The sequence below is a fragment of the Callorhinus ursinus genome, unplaced genomic scaffold, assembly GCF_003265705.2.
Source record: "Callorhinus ursinus isolate GAN/ISIS: 27379988/994484 unplaced genomic scaffold, GSC_fseal_2.0 scaffold13, whole genome shotgun sequence".
Classification (NCBI taxonomy): Eukaryota; Metazoa; Chordata; class Mammalia; order Carnivora; family Otariidae; genus Callorhinus; species Callorhinus ursinus.
In genome coordinates this window covers 36551198-36571506 of record NW_027397075.1, presented here as the reverse complement: position 1 = coordinate 36571506, position 20309 = coordinate 36551198, and the positions used below count along the sequence as shown (strand labels likewise).

Sequence of the window (20309 nt, the reverse complement as noted above, 5' to 3'; positions counted from 1 at the left end):
TCTACCACCAAAAGTCTGACACCAAAGCCTGTACTCTTCCCTGGGTAAAAAGTGGATGTGGTCTCAAGAAGGGGAGAAACCAAAGAAGTACTAGAATAAGGGAAGAAGAGTATCCACAGAGCCAGAAATGAGAATATTCAATCTCTTGCTCTGGGCTTGTCTCTCTCAGACCTCATGATTTCTCACTTGAAATTTTGTGCTTCTCCCAGCACAGAGGCCCAATTCTTTTCTCATATCACCTTATAATAATACTGTCCCACCTTATCAAATGTAACTATTTCCCACCCCAATGCAAATAAACCCTTCAATCCAAACCATGCCCAAAAGACTAATTCTTGTTGTTATATGTTTAGTCATGCTGGTTTCCTAATACTTATATACTTTTTTTTTTTTAAGATTTTATTTATTTATTTGACAGAGAGAGACACAGCAAGAGAGGGAACACAAGCAGGGGGAGTGGGAGAGGGAGAAGCAGGCTTCCAGCTGAGCAGGGAGCCTGATGCGGGGCTCAATCCCAGGATCACAGGATCATGACCTGAGCCGAAGGCAGACGCTTAACGAATGAGCCACCCAGGCGCCCCCAAAATGAGACACTTTATATATTCCTCTGCATCCTGCTTTTCTCAAATATGATCGCATGTCTTCACATCACTGATTATTTTTGCCATGCCTGATTTTTTTTTAACAGCTTTATTACAATATAACTCACATACCATACAATTCACCAATTTCAAGTGTGTAATTCAGGAGATTAAGAGTACAGTCATCATGATGAGCATGGACTAATGTACAGAATTGCTGAATCACTATACTGTACACCCGAAACTAATATGACACTGTATGTTAACAATACTGGAATTACAACTTTAAAAAATAAGGTGTACAATTCAATGGTATGTACAACCATCACCACTCAATTTTAGAACGTTTTCATCACCTCAGAAAGAGACTCCGTGTCCTTCAGCTCCCACCACTGCCCTCCCCTCCAGTCCTAAGCAACCACTAATCTACGGTCTCTACAGATTTCTCCATTCTGGACATTTCAGATGAATGGAGTCATATTACATGTGGCATTTTCTGACTGCTGCTTTCACCTAGCATAATATTTTCAAGGTTCACTGATGTTGTAGCACATATCAGTACCTACTCCTTTTAACCACTGAACACTAATCCACTGCAAGGACATATCACATCCAGTTTGTTCATTTGTTGGTTTATAGACATTTGGGTTATTTCTACTTCTTGCCTATAATGAATAATGCTGCTTTAAACATTCACGTACATTTTCTTCAAGGACATGTTTTCACTTCTCTTGGGTATATTCCCAGGAGAGAAATTGCTGGTCATATGATAATTCTATGTTAAATAATATGAAGAACGGTCATCCTGTCATCCAAAGTAGCTATATCAATTTACATTCCTATCAGTGTATGAAGGTTCCAATTTGTTAACATCCTCGTCTACATTTGTTATTATCTAACTTTTTTTTTAAGATTTTATTTATTTATTTGTCAAAGAGAGAGAGTGAATACAAGCAGGGGGAGCAGCAGGGAGAGGGAGAAGCAGACTCCCCGCTGAGCAGGGAGCCCGATGCGGGACTCGATCCCAGGACTCCAGGATCATGACCTGAGCCGAAGGCAGTCGCTTAACTGACTGAGCCACCCAGGCGCCCCTCATTGTGGTTTTTATTTCATTTCCCTGATAGCTAACAATCTCAAGCATCTTTTCATGTACTTATTGCATTTCTTCTTTCAAAAAAATGTCAATTCAGATCCTTTATCTTTAAGATTTGAGAGAGAGAAAGAGCACACACACAAGCGGGAGGGGTAGAAGGAGAGGGAGAACAAATCTCAAACAGACTCCACGCCGAGTGTGAAGCCCAACACAGGGCTTGATCTCATGACACCAAGATCAGGACCTGAGCCAACACCAAGAGTTGGATGCTTAACTGACTGTGCCACCAGGGTACCCCCCAGATCCTCTATTTTAAAATTAGGTTATTTGTCTTTTTATTAATGAGTATATTCTGAATACAAGTCTCTTATCAGATATATGATTTGTAAATATCTTCTCCCATTCTCTGGGTTGTCTTTCTACTTTCTTGATGGTGTCCTTTGAAGCAAAAGTTTAAAATTTTGATGAACTCCAATTTACCTTATTTTTGTTTTGTTGCTCCTGCTTTTGGTATCATATCTAGGAATGCTTTGCCTATTCCAAGGTCATGAAAATCTACCCCTATATTTTCTTTAAAAAAAAAAAAAGTCTTCTGATGTGCATATATATTGATTTCTATTGAGTCTAAAACAAGAAGTGAAATTGCTGGATCACAGGGCATACATGTGTATAACATTCGCAGATGATACTAAAGAATTTTCAAAAGTGATTTTACCAATTTTCAAACCCACCTGATAGTCTGAGAGTTCCAAATGCTCTACATTCTTGTCAACACTTAGTAGTTTCAGACTTAGTTTCAGACTTTTTCCATTAACACCATTCAGGTGGGTATACAGTGGTATCACATATTTTAATCTGTAGTTCTCTAAAAATTATGTGTGAGTACCTTTTCACCTTAGCCATCTGAACAACTCACTTTGTAAATGCCTGTTCCAGTGTTTTGCTCAGGAACCCATTTGTTTCAAAAATGGGTTCCTGGTATTTTTATGGTTTTGTTTTGACACATATACTCTAGATACAAGTCCTCTGTCAGGTCTAAGTAATGCAGACACTTTTACCAGGGTGTCAACTTGCCTATTTGCTCTCTTAATAGTATCCTTTGATGAACAGAAGTTCTTATTTAATGAAGAACAATTTATCTGTCTTATCTGGTTAGCACTTACTATGTCCTGTGTAAAAAAAATCTTTGCCTACCAAAGGGTCACATAGGTATTTTTCCATGTTTTCTCTAGAAACTTTATTTTTCACCTTTCATATTACATCTATAGCCCCTTCAAGAAGCACATACATAATCTCTGTTACAAAACTATTTCAGGGTATAGAAAAGGAAAGCTCCATAACCCATTTTATGAAGTCAGCATAACTTCAAAGCCAAAATACATACATAGAAATCTGATAAACTTACTGATAAATGTGGATTTTAAAAAACTCTAAGACAATGGCAAACCAAGTTCAGCAGTGTGGGTGTGGAGAGACAAATGCAACATAGCTAAGTAGGACTGGACCCAATAATGCAAACAGGAGATAATCTCATAATGTAATACATCTAATACATCCTTTTAGCAGATTAATGGAGAAAATATACACGATCATCTCTACCAACACAGAAAAACACTTCATAAAATTCAATACTTATTTATGACAGTAAAAGAAAAAAATTCTTGCAAAACCAAGACTAGAAGGCATTTCTTAATCTTTTACAGTTATCCATCAGAAATTTATAGTAAGGTAGAGGAAATAGGGAGAGGTTGGTAAACAGTACAAACTTTAAATTATAAAAGGACTAAGATTTGAGGATCTAATGTATAACACGGTAATGACAATTGGTAACTGTGCTGTATAACTGAAATTTGCTAAGAACATAGAACTTAAATGTTCTCACCAAAAAAAAAAAAAAAAAGGTAAATGTGAGGTGATGGGTGTGTTAATTAACTGAATGGGGAAATTCTTTCACAAAACATCACATTATAAATGTTGCTTACTTGTTGTTTTTGTGTATGTATATTTTAATTGTATTATATGTTAGCTGGTTAAAATATAAACGTGCATGAAGGCAAACTTTTTATCTTTTTGTTTATGGCTGTATCGCCAGCACCAAGAACTATTCCTGCACATTAAAAAAAAAAAAAAAAGTCATGGAGCATTTTCTTTCTTTCTTTTTTTTTAAGATTTTACTTATTTGAGAGAAAGTGAGAGACAGAGTGTGAACAGGGGGAGAGACACAGGGAGAAGCAGACTCTCCGCTGAGCAGGGAGCCCGAGGCGGGCTCAATCCCAGGACACTGGGATCGTGACCCCAGAGGAAGGCAGACGCTTAACCAACTGGGCCACCCAGATGCCCCACTGTGGAGCATTTTCTAAGATTTATTTATTTACTTGAGAGACAGAGAGAATCTGAAGCAGACTCCTTGCTAAGCGCGGAGCCCCATGCAAGGCTCTATCCCACGACCCTGAGATCATGACCTGAGCTGAAACCAAGAGTCGGAGGCTCAACCAACTGTGCCACCCAAGCGCCCTGCTCCCAGACTTTTTTTTTTTTTTTAAAGATTTTATTTATTTATTTGACAGCAAGCAGGGGAGAGAGAGTCAGAGAAAGCACAAGCAGGGGGAGCAGCAGAGAGGGAGAAGGAGACTCCCCGCTGAGCAGGCTTGATCCCAGGACCTGAGGTGAAGGCAGCAGCTTAACCCACTGAGCCACCCAAGAGCCCCCAAGACTTTTTTTAAATGAACAGATAAATGAATGATTCTTAAATCAAAATTTGCACTTGGGAAAATAATGATAGTTCTTTCTTTTGGCATTTCTCTAGATATAAGCATTATACAGTCTATCTTTTGGCATTTCTCTAGATATAAGCATTATACAGGCTAAGTTTGTATGCATTAAAATATATATACATATATGTACATATTACATATGAAAATATTTCTGATGAGATTAATAAAATAACCCTGTCTAAATAAAAAAAAAAACCTATAGTAAGATATCATACTTAATGATGAGATCTTAGAGGTATTCCTATCAAAAGTCAGGAACATGACATTCAAGTGAGCCCTTCATGCTGCTGCCCGGCAATCACACTGTATTTCCCCATTCTGTTCTGTTCTCTTCTCCACTCTTTGATAGAGGACTACATCATGTATTTTCCCCTCTTCTCAAACCCCTGATACACACTCCTATTCCTTATTCTCAGCCAGTGACCTTGCTTCCCATACACTAAAGCAAACAGAAAACCTTAGGTGAAAATTTGCCCAAACCACCGCCATCATGTCTGTGTCTACATACAGCTACCCGTGAACAACACAAGGTTGACTGCACGGGTCCACTTATATGTGGATTTTTTTTTTCAATAAATACCATACAGTACCGTAAATGTATTTTCTCTTCCTTATCATTTTCTTAGTAACATTTTCTTTTGTGTAGCTTACTTTATTGTAAGAAGGTGTATATAATTTATAGCAATATACAAAATATGTGTTAACTGGCTGTTTATATTATCAGTGAGGCTTCCTGTCAACAGTAGGCTATTAAGTAAAGTTTTGGAGAAGTCTAAGGTCATATATGAATTTTTGATGGCACAGAAGTTGGCGCCCCTAATCCCTGTGTTGTTCAAGGGTTCACGGGTCAACTGTATTCCATCTTCTCTCCTGTTTCTATAGATAAACTCTCCCTACTCCTATTAAAGCAAAGGCTAATCCTTCCACCTGTGCACACAGATCAGGAGTCAGCAAACCATGCCCATGCTATCTATGGCTGCTTTCAGGCTATAGAAGTAAAGCTTAGTATTAGTAACAGAAACTGTTTTGCCCACAAAGCTTAAAATACTTACTATGTAGCCCTTTGAAGAAAGCTTTGCTGACCCCTGTAGATTATCTCTCCTCTCATCTAATATGGGCAGAGCTGGTTGCAAGGGCCCATTAAGTTCCATGCACAAGAAATAAAGTAAGATCCACACGAGACACATACAACATCAGGGACGTATCAGATATACTCATGACCCCCCCCCCAAAAAAAGGATCTTAAAAGGGAGAGGTTACCTATAAAGGATGAAGACTGAATGGCAAAAGACTCTGGTACAACTACCTGACACTAGAAAATTATAGTGCAATCCCTTAAATCTTGAGGGAACATTATTCTACCTTAGAACGCTATACCCAGACCAGCCAAATTATTAACCAGGTATTAGCATGGAAGCAAGCTATCTTCAGTAATACAAACATCTCAAAAATTTCACCTCCTCATACATTCTCTCTCTGGAAAGTTACAGAGGGATGCATTTCACCAAAACAGAGGTATAAATGGAGAAAGAGGAAGGCATGGATCTGGAGACCACAGGCTCTGACAGAGGCAAAAGACAAAGAGAACTCTCAGAATCCTGAAGGCAAATCACAGGCTAAACCTGGGTGGCAGAAGTGGAGAGCCACAGTGCAGATTTGAGCAAAAGCACAGAAAGACCTAGGGTTTTTCCCAATTTTGAAAAAAACTAAACAATCAATTATGTGATGTGCTTAAACATACTGGGACAGCTTCTAAAAAAAAAAAAGAGAGAGATAGACACACACAAATGGGAAACTAAACAAAAATTTAAAAAGAAAAAATTTTAACTACAAGAAATATAATCATAGTACACTGCAAAGTTCAATGGTGAACATATTATGAGGTCATAATAATGTGAAAAATGAATAGTGATTTAACCAAAAGCATGATATACTGGGAGATAAAAGGAGAGGATGTTCAAGGTGGCCTAAGAATCCTAAAGCACAGACTCATCCTCCACAGTTGCAAACCAGAATATCTAAAATTGAAAAACAAATAGTATTTCAAAATATGGGAGTAAACACCAGAAAAAAACAGCTGAAAGTATCAAAAATGGTTGCTCTGAGAGCAGAACATAAGAGGAAAAATTATACCAAGATGAAGCAGGGGATGGTGTTTTTCATTGTAAGTCCTATAGTACAATTTTCTTAACTGCAAAGTTGTACAATTAACACAATTAATGTGTTTGTTTTTAAAACAAAACAAAAATAATGGTTTTTGTGTCATTTAAGGTCAATTAATTCACTCACCCCACAAATATTACCTAGGTATTATTGACTACGTGCTAGGCACTTTTCTAGGTGCTAGGAATACAACAGTGAAGAAAACTAAGTTCTTGCCCTCATGAAGCTTATATCCAGAGGGAAGAAAACAATAAACAAGTTAATGTATGCTATAATGTCAGCTAAATTAATGTTGTGAAGAAAAATAAGGGTAAGGGTAGAGTGTGATATTTAGGTAGGATTTTCAGAAAAGGGCTCCAAGAATCAGCAAAAAGGAAATCAACCTAAAAATGAAAATGTGTTTTGAGAAAAAGTCATGAAAGTACAATCACAGGAAGGTATCAATTAAGTTCAAGGTGAGAGCTTCATTTTAAGCCTCTCATACTCCAAAGCAACGTATCATTCCAGACCCTGTACCACAAGTTCTCAGTAATGGCACATAAATAGCTAGGCACCCTCAACCTAAGTCACAGAAACACTGCTACTTATACTCTTCCTATACCCATAGCTAGCCATTACTTATTAAAGTTATTGCATAAATTTATACTCAAACTTTTCTTTCCATAGAATATGAAGATGTTTATATTTTAACTATATAGTTAAAAGTTTTCCCAAATCAAAACCTCAACACATTAATCAAGAAAGATTCCAGATTAATTCCAAGTTACCAAAATTTATTACATCTGATCTTCATTCTCTCACTAAGGTTGAACACTAAACCATTGGGAATAAGATGCATTTAAAGAAACAAATTACAGAGTAGTGCAAAACATTCATTTTCCTCTCCAAGGAACCTCACTCAGGCTGAGGTAGAGTTTCAACCTCTTTGAATTATCTTTTCACTGAAAATTAAGTAAAAAAAAATGTAGTATTGGGGCGCCTGGGTGGCTCAGGTGGTTGAGCGTCTGCCTTCGGCTCAGGTTATGATCCTGGAGACCTGGGATGAGTCCCGCATCGTACGGAGCCTGCTTCTCCCTCTGCCTCTCTGTCTCTCTGTCTCTCATGAATAAATAAATAAAATCTTTACAAAAAAAATGTAGTATTAAAACTGAAGGGATAATTTTATTTCAAATATGGTTGTTATACAATAAAACCTCATATTCAAAAAATAAGGTTGATTTTAATACATCTTATTCTCAAAACACTTATACCATTAAAAGTACATCAAAACTATCTGTGTTTTTTTTATATAGCAAAAAAAGTGATAATGACAGAAGAAAGACAGGCAGGAACAATCCCCCCCAACAGGAAACCACCCTTAAAAGGATTTTATAAGGAGCCCCCCACCCTCTCCCACTGATATGTGATGACAAGCGCCTGGAGAGTTAATTAGATTGAAACGGTCCACCAACAACCCCATAAAAGCCCCTAGATTGAGGGGCGCCTGGGTGGCTCAGTAGGTTAAGCATCTGCCTTTGGCTCAGGTCATGATCCCAGGATCCTGGGATGGAGTTCCCCATCAAATCCCACATCGGGCTCCCTGCTTGAGGGGAGTCTGCTTCTCCCTCTACCCCTCCCCCCCGTTCGTGATCTCTCTCACGCTCAAAAAACAAAAAAACCCTAGATCTAAAAACCAAATCGGCAACCCTCTTGGGTCCCCTCCCTCTTCCGGAGCTTTGTAGTATCACTCAATAAACTCTGCTGCCCACCACTCTTCCTCTGGTCTACCTCTTCATTCTTCCAAGTGGCGTGACCAAGAACCACGGGCACCAAAGGAGAAGAAATCCTGTAACCGTGATACTTTTAGATTTTAAATAGGTTTTAAAGTTTAACTCACAAAAAGAAAGTAAACTAACTATATTTCAATTAAGAGAGGGTTTAAAGTTTAAAAGTTTAGAAATTTCTGGAAAAGACCAGTAGACTACTCTGAACTGTAGCACTACATGTTGATGCTTTCCCCAAGCCCTACACTCCCAAGATGGAGCACTGCAGTACAGTAACAGCTACCACTCAGGTTTGGGCTGACTGCTCACTGGCGTTGTGCTTCAGCATCTAAAATACAGATAATAATGCCTATAAAGTTGGCAGTCTTGGGGGCAGCTGGGTGGCTCAGTCAGTAAGCATCCAACTCTTGGTTTTGGCTGGGGTCATGATCTCCGGCTCCTGGGACTGAACCCCAGGAGGGCTCCACTTGGCAGGAGTCTGCCTGGGGTTCTCTCTCCTCCCTCTCCCTCTGCTCCTCCCCCCTTAAATTTATTTAACATAAATAAATATTAAAAAACAAAATAAAATTAGCAGTCCTGTCAATAAGAAGTACCCATATATTTAAGTATCCGTAATACATATTAAAAAGCTTTGTGATCTGCAAAGAACTACACCAATAGTCATGTTTTAAACAAAAAGGGAAACCTATCACTTTCAAATTTTTCTGATTTTAGCAATAATGGCTATCAGATTCTATGGAAGAACAGTGGGACACTGGTCCACTCACACACACACACACACACAGTCAGAAAAAGAAAAGATTTTTTAAAAAGATTTTATTATTTACTTGTCAGAGAGAGCACAAGCAAGGGGAGTAGCAGGCAGAGGGAGAAGCAGGTTCTCTGCTGAGCAGGAAGCCCAAGGCGGGACTTCATCCCAGGGTCCTGGGATCATGACCTGAGCTGAAGGCAGATGCTCAACCGACTGAGCCACCCAGGCATCCCAAGAAAAGGCAATATTTTAAAAATCTAGACTTAAAAAAAAAAATCAGACTCCCTTATAAACAAGTAAGTGCAGAGAGAGAATATTTTTAGCAAGTATTTAACCATAAAAACCAAAAGACTAAAGCTGTTTAACCGCATGTAAACTGTGCATCATCTGACTTCAGGTAGAATGTTTATTTTTGGTTATAGTTGGGAACCAGATACACAATGTATATAAACACCAGCATATTTTTTAAACAACTGTCTTAATGCTTTTGTTCACTCAGTAATAATTCCCACTATACTTAGAAGGAAAAACACAAACAATATCCTTAACCAAAACTCATCATAGGAGTTTTTGCTTCTTAAACTTTTAAACTAACACTGAACAAACAGCATTATCTGACGAGTAGTAGACTATTTGCCCACTTAGTCTTTCAACTCCACCAGAGCACAGACCTGTCTTTTTCTGTTGTATCCCCAATACCGAGGCACCTAACTGGCATCAAATATATACTCAATAAGTATGTGTGGAATGAATGAATGAATGAGTGAATGAACTAAAGCTTAAGTGTTTTAGGTTGCAACAGAACATTTTCACTTATACATCCATCACTCAGTACAAACAACCACAGTCTCAACTGTAATGACATAATAAACTGAAAAAAAAAAACATACTAGGTATTTGAAAACACAACTCTATTACTGATGTGTAATACACTAAGTAAAAGATTCACAAAGCCAGTTTTTTAGTTATATTTTTTCTCAAGAAATTCTGGTGTGTTCTGATATCAAAATATACACATATATCAGAAAAGCATGCTGCAATCTTGATAAACCAAACACTATCTTTAAAGTTCTGTTGCAATATGGAATAATTTAGGCAAAGTGAACAGTATTTCCAGAGTTCCACACAGAATATTTTGAAAAGTCAAATTCCTTAATTAAAGGTGAAATAAAATGGAAAAAAAACGTAGATCTTACTATTTAAAAATTTTTATACTGAATTTTAAAAAAGGCGAAAATGTCGTTTAGACTAAATTAATTACACTGAAATTATGCAAGAAGGCATCTAACATCCTTATATTTAATCTTTAAGCTAATAAGACAAGTTATTTTCCAAAAATTTTAAGCTAGATGATAAACTTCATACTCACAAAGCTTGAATTAGAGAAGTTATTTTTATTAAAATAATACTGTTTGGCCAAGTTCCTTCATAATTCTAAAGTCTACAGTAAGATATTCAGCAGTAACAGTACAGTAATATATTTATGATTCTACCCAACTTGCACAAGCATAATTATCTGGGTGGAACACGCTTTATGGCTAGCAAGCTATGATCTCTGAGTGCAATAATATACGTGCATGGATCGAAAAGTTTCCCAAGATTCTGATGGTCATCTTCAAAGAAACTTAAACAAGAGTCGATCTGACAGTGAATACAAAAATACAACAAAATCAATTCATAAACACCGGTACGAAAACAAGGCTCTCTGTAACAACTACAGCGTTGTGGGGGGGGGGGCGGAATCCAGGGAACATAAAAGATAAAACACAATTAACTGCTGCCTGTGTTCCCCACTTTTACGGTCTTAAACACGGGGTATTAGATACTCCTCTTTAGCGCTCTCTTAAACAGAAATTTGGTGTTTCAACTGCCCCTCCCCCACAGTTAACATCAGTGCCCTTTCTTCCTCCTCCCTTACCCCTCCCAGTTCAAACAAATTAACATTTGTACTAAGGTACCTCCTATCAGCTCGCAGCTTCTTCCCAAACACGCCCACGTACACTGAAACTGGCCTGCGTCTGCACAACACACAGCTACAGGAAAAGGGCTCCGAGGGGGGCAGGTGGGAGGATAATTCAGCTCCGCACTGGTTTACGGCTATTTTCCAGATATTAACTCCTCACACTTGGCTCGGGCTTCTGCCAAATCACCTTCGAAGCACAGTGTTTGTGAGCCTACCTCATCCGATACTGCAATGGAATTTCGGATATTTGCAGACAGATATCCCGGCTTTGCAAGTGTTTGATCAGATCGGTCCGGAATCTCTCCTTTTCTCAATACGCCCGCTCCTAGCCGTACAGCAACCAGACCTCGGGCCGCGCACCCGGCCCGAGGCCAGCTCAGGACCAGCCTCTCGCCGTCCCGGGCTAGCGGACGACCCGAGCTGCGGGCCGCTCCGCAACAGGTCACCCTGACCGCGGGCGCGGGTTCGCGGGCGGCCGGCTCGGCTGCCGGCTTCGGGGGCGCAGCGCCAGGGCCAGGGGAGGGGGTGTGGCCCGGCTCCGCGGTCCCCGGGACTCCCGCTCACCTGAAGGGAGGCTGAGGCGCAGCCGGGCGCCAGGGCAGCGCGGGCCGAGGCCAGGGGCTTCCGCCACCCAGGAGGGAGAGCGAGGCGGCCTCAGGGGGCCGCCGCGCCCCCGGCCTCGGCACAGAGACCGGGAGCGGGCACCGCACGGCCGCCTCCAGCCTCCGAGGGCGAGCCGCCGAGGGAGACGCGGTCCCGGGCCCCCAGCGCCCTCTTCCCGCAGCCAGAGCCCCGCAGCCCCCTCTCCGTGCCGAGGGCGAGCAGCCCCGGGGCCCGCGGCCAGGAGCTCCACACCGCAGCGCCGGAGCCGCCGCCATTCCCCGCGCCGCCGCCGCTGCGGCGGCTCCGCGCCGCCCGGGGGGCGCAGCGCACCCACCTTCCCTCCCCCGCACCGCCCGCCGAGGCTCGGCACCGGGCCCGCGGCCCCAGAGCACCGACCTGTGCAGCTGCGGCCGTCGCCTCGAAGGATGGAAAGACGACGCCGGCTTCAGTCTTCGTTGTCGCCGCCGCCGCCGCCGCCTAGGCTAGCGCCCGGCGACCCGAGCAGTCGGCGTCTCTCATTCAGCGCCCGCCGCCGCCACCGCCGCTCGGGGGAGGGGAGTGAGCTGGATCCACCCCGTCCGCGCCGGGGGGTGGGGGAGGAGAGCGGACCTGGCGGGCGCGCGCAGGGAGGGCGGGGCGGAGCCGCGTGGGCGCGCGCACCAAACGAGCGCGCTTGCGCGTGCCCCCAACGCCGCGACCGGCGGGGTCTTCGCCGTGCGCGCCGCGCCAGCCGCTCTTCTGCCCCGCAAGCCCAACTGCCGCGGGGGACCGGTGTCCGTGGCGCGCGCCGCTTGCCGCAGCCCCTCGGCCCCGCGCTCGCGGGAGGGAGGGGCCGCTGCCCGCCCAACGGAGGGGCGGGGAAGGGTTGGAGGGCTGACAGGTGGGGCACCCGCCGCAGCCGGCCACCTCCTCCCGGCACGGGGCCCACCAAGGTGAAATCCACCCTGGTGTCTGTCGCTGTCATCTTTAAGGCCGGAGAACAAGGTCTGGAAACACTTGACTCCCAGATGAAATATTCTGCCCGCGCCAGCGGTGGTTTTGGTTAAAATTAGTCGCGGCGGGCAAGTGAGAGGGCTCCAAATGTGAAGAGCCACCCCACTGCCATGGGACCATAAATTATGGTGGTCGATACTCTCATAAAGATTCGGGAAGTGTTAGAAGTAGGCCTTTGTAAGTGTTATGCAGGGGACCGCCCTTGGCTTAATAAGCAAATGACAGAAATTTGGCATCCCGGGGTCTCAGATTGATGAGTTCCAGGTGAAAAGTATTTTCACGTCAATGCATGAACAAGAAGATTCTGAATTATCAAATATTTTGTGTGAATGAAAAAGGATTAGATTCGGTATAAATGGTGGAAGAGTGTTGTTTCGGAGGGTGCACTGTATGGGGTGGCCTACTTAAAATTAGCACCATTTGATGCAGTGTGACTATAAATGGAAGGTTTTAAGTGAGCCACCTTTATATACGCCGTCATTAGACCATTTGGAAATGATGATTATTTGATGATCTGCAGCTCTTCTTTAGGCAGTGTGCAGTAGGCTGTGGAAGGAATACTGTGTACTAGCATTGGGTATAAAACATGAAAGGACCAAAATTGTTCCCATTTGGTTTCTTTCCTCCCTTTAATAACCACTAAGCAGAAATGATTAATCTTGTATATCGAAGAATGCTAATTATTTCCTTCTTTGATCGCCTGGTATCCTAGCCCTTTACTCTTAGGGAAGCTAGAATGTCTTCAACGCCTTCCCTCAAACAGGGTTATTTCTTTTAAAGCCTTCCCTCCCCCTCTCCACACCCAAAGGTGAGTTGGCAAACAAAAACAGGGATAGACAAAGTTTATGGTTTTTTAATTTTATTGCATTTTGCTTTCAAAGAAAGTCTTGAAAGGAATCATAAAGAAATCACTGGGAGAAGTAGAGAAACCAAAAGAAGGAAAAAAAAACAACTTTCGAATGAGAATAGACTTAGAAAAAAGAAAACAGACTATTGGTTAAAAGGGGGGAAGTGTGTTATGTATACAGGAAGTTTTCCCATAGATGTGAATTGCTTCAAGTCCCAAGGAAACAACAGGCAAACAGAATTAGCACTTGGGGGAAAACCTTCTAGTTATCAAGTTAGGTAAATGTTTATTCTTTTTTAAGTGTTAATAAGAGATTAAGGAAAAGGTGCTTGGCTGTGTGCCAACAATAATACATACAACAATTACATATACACACACATACACATATCCCATTTTAAGAAATAAATACTTAGAAATAAAACTGAGGAACAACAGGGAATTCTAGTATTAATGTCTTGCAATTACTTTAAACTTGAATTAGGGTTTCATAAAAACAAATGAGGCTGTGTTCCTACATCTACCATTAATTTTCACAGTTTACTGTAAGAGCAGTGAAGTTTTCATTTGGATTTTGAAGAGAAAAAAGCATGTGACTCATGAAGGTAGGCCACGGATATTCTAAATTCTTATACGTACTGAATTTCTGAGTTTGGAATAATTACTCAAAATCTATTTCTCGTGTTGATAACCTCTAAAATAATAGTTTTATTAACCTTTAGAGTTATGTTGAGTTCAAACTTCTGAAATTGGTGAGATTAAGAATTTACGAATAAAAACATAGAAGAAAACTTTATTCTCAACATCTTTTTTTTTTTTGGTCATAGCTTGGGAATTATTTTAGAAAGCCAGTGTCCCTTCCCATTTATTGATATGCAAATGGAACAATGGCTTTTTATACTTAAACAGGGCCAGCAGCAAATTTTCTTTACCAGAGCATCTTTTATCACAGTTAAATTCTGTAAGTTGCCTTATGTATTCCATTTGCTTTTGCCAGGAGATAAGAGATATGCTAAGTCTTAGTATAACAAGAAGTACGAATGTATAAAAGAGAAATGCCATTATATAAAATAGAAATCAATAAGAATTCAATATGCTTAAAATTGTTTCAGAGGAATCACCATTATGTAACAGTTTTATTACTATCCATCAAAATTATTTCCAAGGGGTAAGCGAAAGAACTCATTTAGATATAGAACAAGCAGTTTCAAATAAGAGACCACCACAGCAAGAACCAAATCAACAAACAACTCCTCTCATTACTGCTGTCAAAATCAAACTGGCATAGTTAGAAACCTTATTTCAAAAACACCTAATTCTATTACAGCCAACGGAATTTCTGCAATCACATAGACCTATATTATTTCTCTAACCCTTAATCTCTTCTTTCAAATATATATATATATATTTGAATATATATATATATATTGGCCAGACATTTGAAAAAATTTATCAGTTATGTTTGCAATGTTCTGATTTAAATCTAGGCAAAATAGCAGACCCAAAATTCACTCTGAGGGAAAGGATCTATGGGAGGACTTTGAAGAGGTAGACACACATTCTCCAGAAATCTGACACCAGGGTACGAGGAGAGCCTGCCACCCTTCCCAATCAAGTGAGACATGCCACAGATACCAAGGACAAAGATAATCAACAGTCCATTCAAATATGAGTACCAACTGTCAAGAGGCATAAGGCCTAACTTAAGATTGAGCTGTTTCTCACATGGGCAACTCTATGCGGGGAATGGGTCAGCGGGGAAGTATTTACTTAATGATGTCTTGTTCTCCGGAATAAGTCTTGGAGACCAGCTAGTACATAAATAAATGTTTGCATGAACTAATAATTTTCAGTATTAACTTTAAAGATGATTTCGGTAATGCCTCATTTATCTGACAGGACAGAGAAGGGGCAGTGAGGGATTGAACAAAATTAGATATTCTAGATAACAGAGGTTTTCATCTTAAAGCACTAGAAACAATTGAATTTAAACCACGTGTATTGATTTTTTTCCTGAAATGTCACCAGTTTCTCTGCCTTAAACTAATAAAACATAGTATAGTTTGACCTATTTCTAATGACCCAGAGGTATTTTATAATCAGAAGCGATAATACCGAGATGTGTGTGGGAGCTTAGAAGTACTTGGTATCCTTCACCCTACAATAAATGATTGTGGCCTACTATGTTCGTGAATTCCTTTAAGTCTAAATGATCTGGATGGTGCTCGTTATTGACCTTCCTGACGGTCCTACCACACCGCCGCATCCATATATTAACACACCTCCCTTTGAATTGTCTTATCACGTTAGCCTGGGAAGCCAAACAACGAATATTTTTAATGTATGTATAAAATAAGAGGAAAGAACCTCAGAATATACTAAAACTATTCCAATATGTGGGGGACATTTACTTAATAGAAAGGCCATTTGTCTACTTTCATGTTTTCCTCAATATTTTGGATATTTGGGTTTACCAGATGAGTGAATCATTATTGCATTCTACTTTCTATAAATTTTAGGCATTTTCTCCATACTGAGGATCTTTGTTGATAATATTCGTCACAGTAGTTTCCTTATATATCCTGCTTTCAAAATAAGGTTAGAATTAAAAGCCCCAGGAATTCATAAATCCGTATCAGTAATAAATGGATAAAATGAGTGGAGAAGAGGAGGGTACTCTTGTTTATGGTGGAATATTGAATGCCAACAGGTAAGTGTGGAGGGAGTGCTGGAGTTGGACAATCACCATTTTGCAACCATTGTGGCAAAGATTGGGTAACACAAAAACCGTCAATGGATGCTAAATACAAGGAGACATTTTGATGAGAAACAATATTTGCATCATCTCACAGTTCTTCCTATAGACTTCCTGTTGCTTGCAAGGAAGGAAAAACACTAATTATACGCTAGAGAAACTGGACAAAATCTTGACCAGGTAATCGAAATTAACATCATGAATGAGGGACAGATGCACATTGTTTGCCTTGAGATGTGATTCCCAGAGGACACAGCACCTAGTGAGGAAACAAGGAAGTTGAATGAGGAATCTGATAAAAGAAATATCAGATTCCAAATGAAGAATATTCTAGATCTTGTTTTGTTTTTTAATGCGGGGTGGTGGCTATATTCTTCAAAGATGTCAATGCTCCGAAAGACAAAGACTATGAACATATTCCAGCTAAAGAACCATGACAACTAAATGCAATATGAAATACTAGACTGGAACCTTTACTGGAGGGGAAAATAATTCTGTAAGGCACATTACTGGGTTAATTGGAAAACAGATGGTAGATTGATTAGATAAAAGTATCAATGTTAAAATCACTGAAGTGGGTAACTGTACTATGTGTCTCTAAATGCTGTGGTATTTAGGATAAAGGACTAGGAGCTATGCACGGTTGAGAAATATATATATATAGAGAGAGAGAGAGAAGAGAAAACATAATAAAACAAGCAAAGCACTAACAATAGGTGATGTCAAGGGTGTTTAGGTGTTCCCTGAAAATGTCTATAAATTTAAAATTATTTCCAAATAAAAAGCTTTTTAATTTCAAAAAAGCAGCAGTAAAAGCAACCCATAGACGCTAACATTATAATTATTTTAAATGACCGCCTTACTGCCAAATCCCACAGGTTTTATGACGCCTCCCCTGAAATTGTCTCATTTCATGGGTTCAAATTATAGAAACAATGCCTTTTATAATTGAAGAGTCATCTAACTTTTTATTTTATGAATGAGGAAATTGAATCTCAGAGATTCAAGATTTACCCGAAATCCCTTAACCAGTTAGCGGGATGGCACAATCTTGATTCTACTTCTGTCTATAGCTGCTAACCTGCTACTGCGGAGTTTCAATCATTTTCCCTCATTCCCCTTTCTCACTCTTGAGTTTCCTATGGGCCTATATTCTCTCCTATCTATGATCACACAGGGGACTTAGCCTTTCCGTTTCAGCTACCACTGCTCTCCTGGGAATTCGTACCCAGACTTCTGTCTGATTGTCTCCATGACATCTATATGAGGATATTCTATCACCCGTTCAACCTCTGCATGTTTAAAACTAAAATAGCCACAGAAGAACAAGTTAAAATGGCTAGTAAAACCCATGAAAATAAGTCCGTCCTTACTGATAAAGAAAGACACATTAAAACAAGATGTGTTTTGCTTCCAAGACTGCCCATTAATAAGATCTATGTAATATTCAGTTTTAGCCAAGATGTAGGCAATAGGATCTCTCATACACTGATGGTGGGAGTATAAATGAACTATCTCTTCACTGGACAATTTGCCAAAAGCAAGGAAAGAATTATATGTACATACCCTTTGACCCAGCAATTTTACACATAGATACTTGTCCTACAAAAATGTTGTGACAATGTTCAAAGAAATATAAGGATTGCTCATTAAATATTGTCTCTAATAGCAAAAGTTGCAATACTAAATGTCCCTCCATATGGGAGTGGGTAAATGCAATTGTATTTCCTTACAGTGAAAAGATAGCTCTATGTGAACCAATATGGAAAAAACCCAAATAAGTTGGTGAGACCTATGTACACTAGGTTCCATTTCCTTTTCTTGCTTGGTACATACATAGAAATCAGCCCGGAAGGCTATGCAAACAAACCAGCACAGTGGTTACCCCAAGAGAATGGAATGGGGGGTAGAAAAGGGGACTCTCATTTTTTTACTTTATATAGTTCCATGGTTTGCTATTGCTGTTTTTTATTAGAAGTATGTATACCTTTATAAAAGCAACAACAACAACAAAGGTGTTCCTTTCTTTTTAAGTTGAAATATTTTAATTCCTTAATCAGCATTTCCACCAACACCACTCTTATCATTCCTTTTCTCTCCCAGGCTTTAGAATCACCATTGACTCTTCTTTCTGTCCTTTATTGTTTATCCATTTAGTTCTGTTCCTTATAATTTTTTGCAGGTTTTTTTTTGCAAATATTAGACCAAACTATATACTTAAAAATTACTCCTACCTGAACTCTTAGATTTAGCTACTCTCCACACCTTTTTTCTTTTTTTACACACCTATTCCTATACCATTTTCATTGTGTCACACATCTTCTCCATGCCACTCAAAAATCCCCAAGCTGTTCCTTGTGATTTACGAAGGTGACATCCAGGGACTTCCATACCTCAGTTTACCCTACTAATCCAACTCATCACCACCCCACACACTAGCCAGGCCATCCTTTGATTTATTCGTTCAATAAACAAACCCGTATTTCTCCTAAGCACCAATTATGGACCTACTCCTATCATTGCACTCCAGCACACCTTTTCCCTGCCCTCTCGTCTGTCCATTCTAAAATTCTTTAGGGCCTGACTTCAGACAGGCCTCTGCCCCACCCATGAGGATATGCCTCTTTTACAACCATTTCACACTGACATCCCCTTTCTCTAAACCCCTACTCAGATTATCATTAGTGTCACTCTCTCACTTTGAAAGTTTATTATATCCTGACTTATGCTTTTACCAGTATGTGCATTTCTTATATTCTCCAGCTGATTGAAGCTCCTGGAGAATACAATGCAATCCCTCTCTTCTCTCATTCTCACTCTCTTGCTCTCTCTCTCTCCCTGGATTCATGTTTACTGAGCATTTACAGTAGACAAAGAACACATTAAATGCTTAGCCTATGTCATTTTATCTTGTCTCACAACAACCCTGAAAAGTAGATATTTTTATATTTTCAAAATGGGGCTTAGAGAAGTTCAACAGCTTGCCCAGGGTCATGCTGCTAGGTAATGACAAAGTTGGGAATTAAATCCAGGCAGTCTGACTCAGTCTCCAGGCTGTACTGTTTTCCCATAAAACTGTGCTTCTTATATATTCTTGTCAGTTGACAGCACAATAGCATGTACACTAATGAAGTGTAGAAAATACTTGTTAAATATAATATACTTATGCTAACAACGAACAATTTGACATGTGATACCCCATACATATTTAATTTTTTAAAAGATTTTATTTATTTATTTTAGCTGAGTAGGGTGGGCAGAGGGAGGAGGAGAGAGACAATCTCAAGCCGACTCTGCACTGAGCTCGGAGCCCGACTCGGGGCTTAATCTTACCACCCTGAGATGGTGACCTGAGCTGAAATCAAGAGTCAGCCACTTAATGAACTGAGCCCCCATACATTACTACTCTTAATTTAAGAATGGTTTTCTAGAGGCAGCTGGGTCGCTCAGTCCCTTAAGTAATTGACTCTTGATTTCTGCTCAGGTCAGGATCTCAGGGTGGTGAGACTGAGCCCCACCTTGGGCTCCTGGCTGGGCGTGGAGTCGGCTTGATATTCTCTTTCTCCCTCTGCCCCTCCCCTCCCCTGCTTGCATGTTCTCTCTCTCTTTAAAAAAAAAAAAAAAAGAGCAGCACCTGGGTGGCTCAGTGAGTTAAGCATCTGCCTTTGGCTCAGGTCATGATCCTGGGGTCCTGGGATTGAGCCCCATCTCAGGCTCTCTGCTCAGCGGGGAGCCTGCTTCTCCCTCTCCCTCTGCCTGCCGCTCCCCCTGCTTGTGCCCTCTCTCTCTCTCTGTCAAATAAATAAATAAAATCTTTAGAAAAAAGAAAAAGAATAGTCTTCTCTGGAATTTAGTTTGGTTATAGAGGCTTGTTCAAGAGTCCCAGAGTAAAACTGCCTTCAAAAACCTAAACACTTTTAGAATAATGGGAAAAGTTAAATGGAAAAAAATGGCATTAGGTCCAGTTCCTCATTTTGTCCACCCAAGTGTATTAAAAAATATGTTGCGGGAGAAAATTTTCTACCA

The 20309-nt window shown here is 40.4% G+C and overlaps 1 protein-coding gene across 2 annotated transcripts in view; it reads right to left on the bottom strand.

The window, feature by feature from the left end:
* The window catches only part of RALGPS2 (Ral GEF with PH domain and SH3 binding motif 2), a 153129-nt gene extending 140845 nt beyond the window's left edge, over positions 1-12284 (bottom strand). For both annotated transcript variants that reach the window (XM_025878121.2, XM_025878122.2), the window contains exon 1: positions 12088-12284. The gene's annotated coding sequence lies outside the window, so the exon portion shown is untranslated. The remainder of the gene's footprint in view (positions 1-12087) is intronic.
* Positions 12285-20309: the final 8025 nt, after the last annotated feature.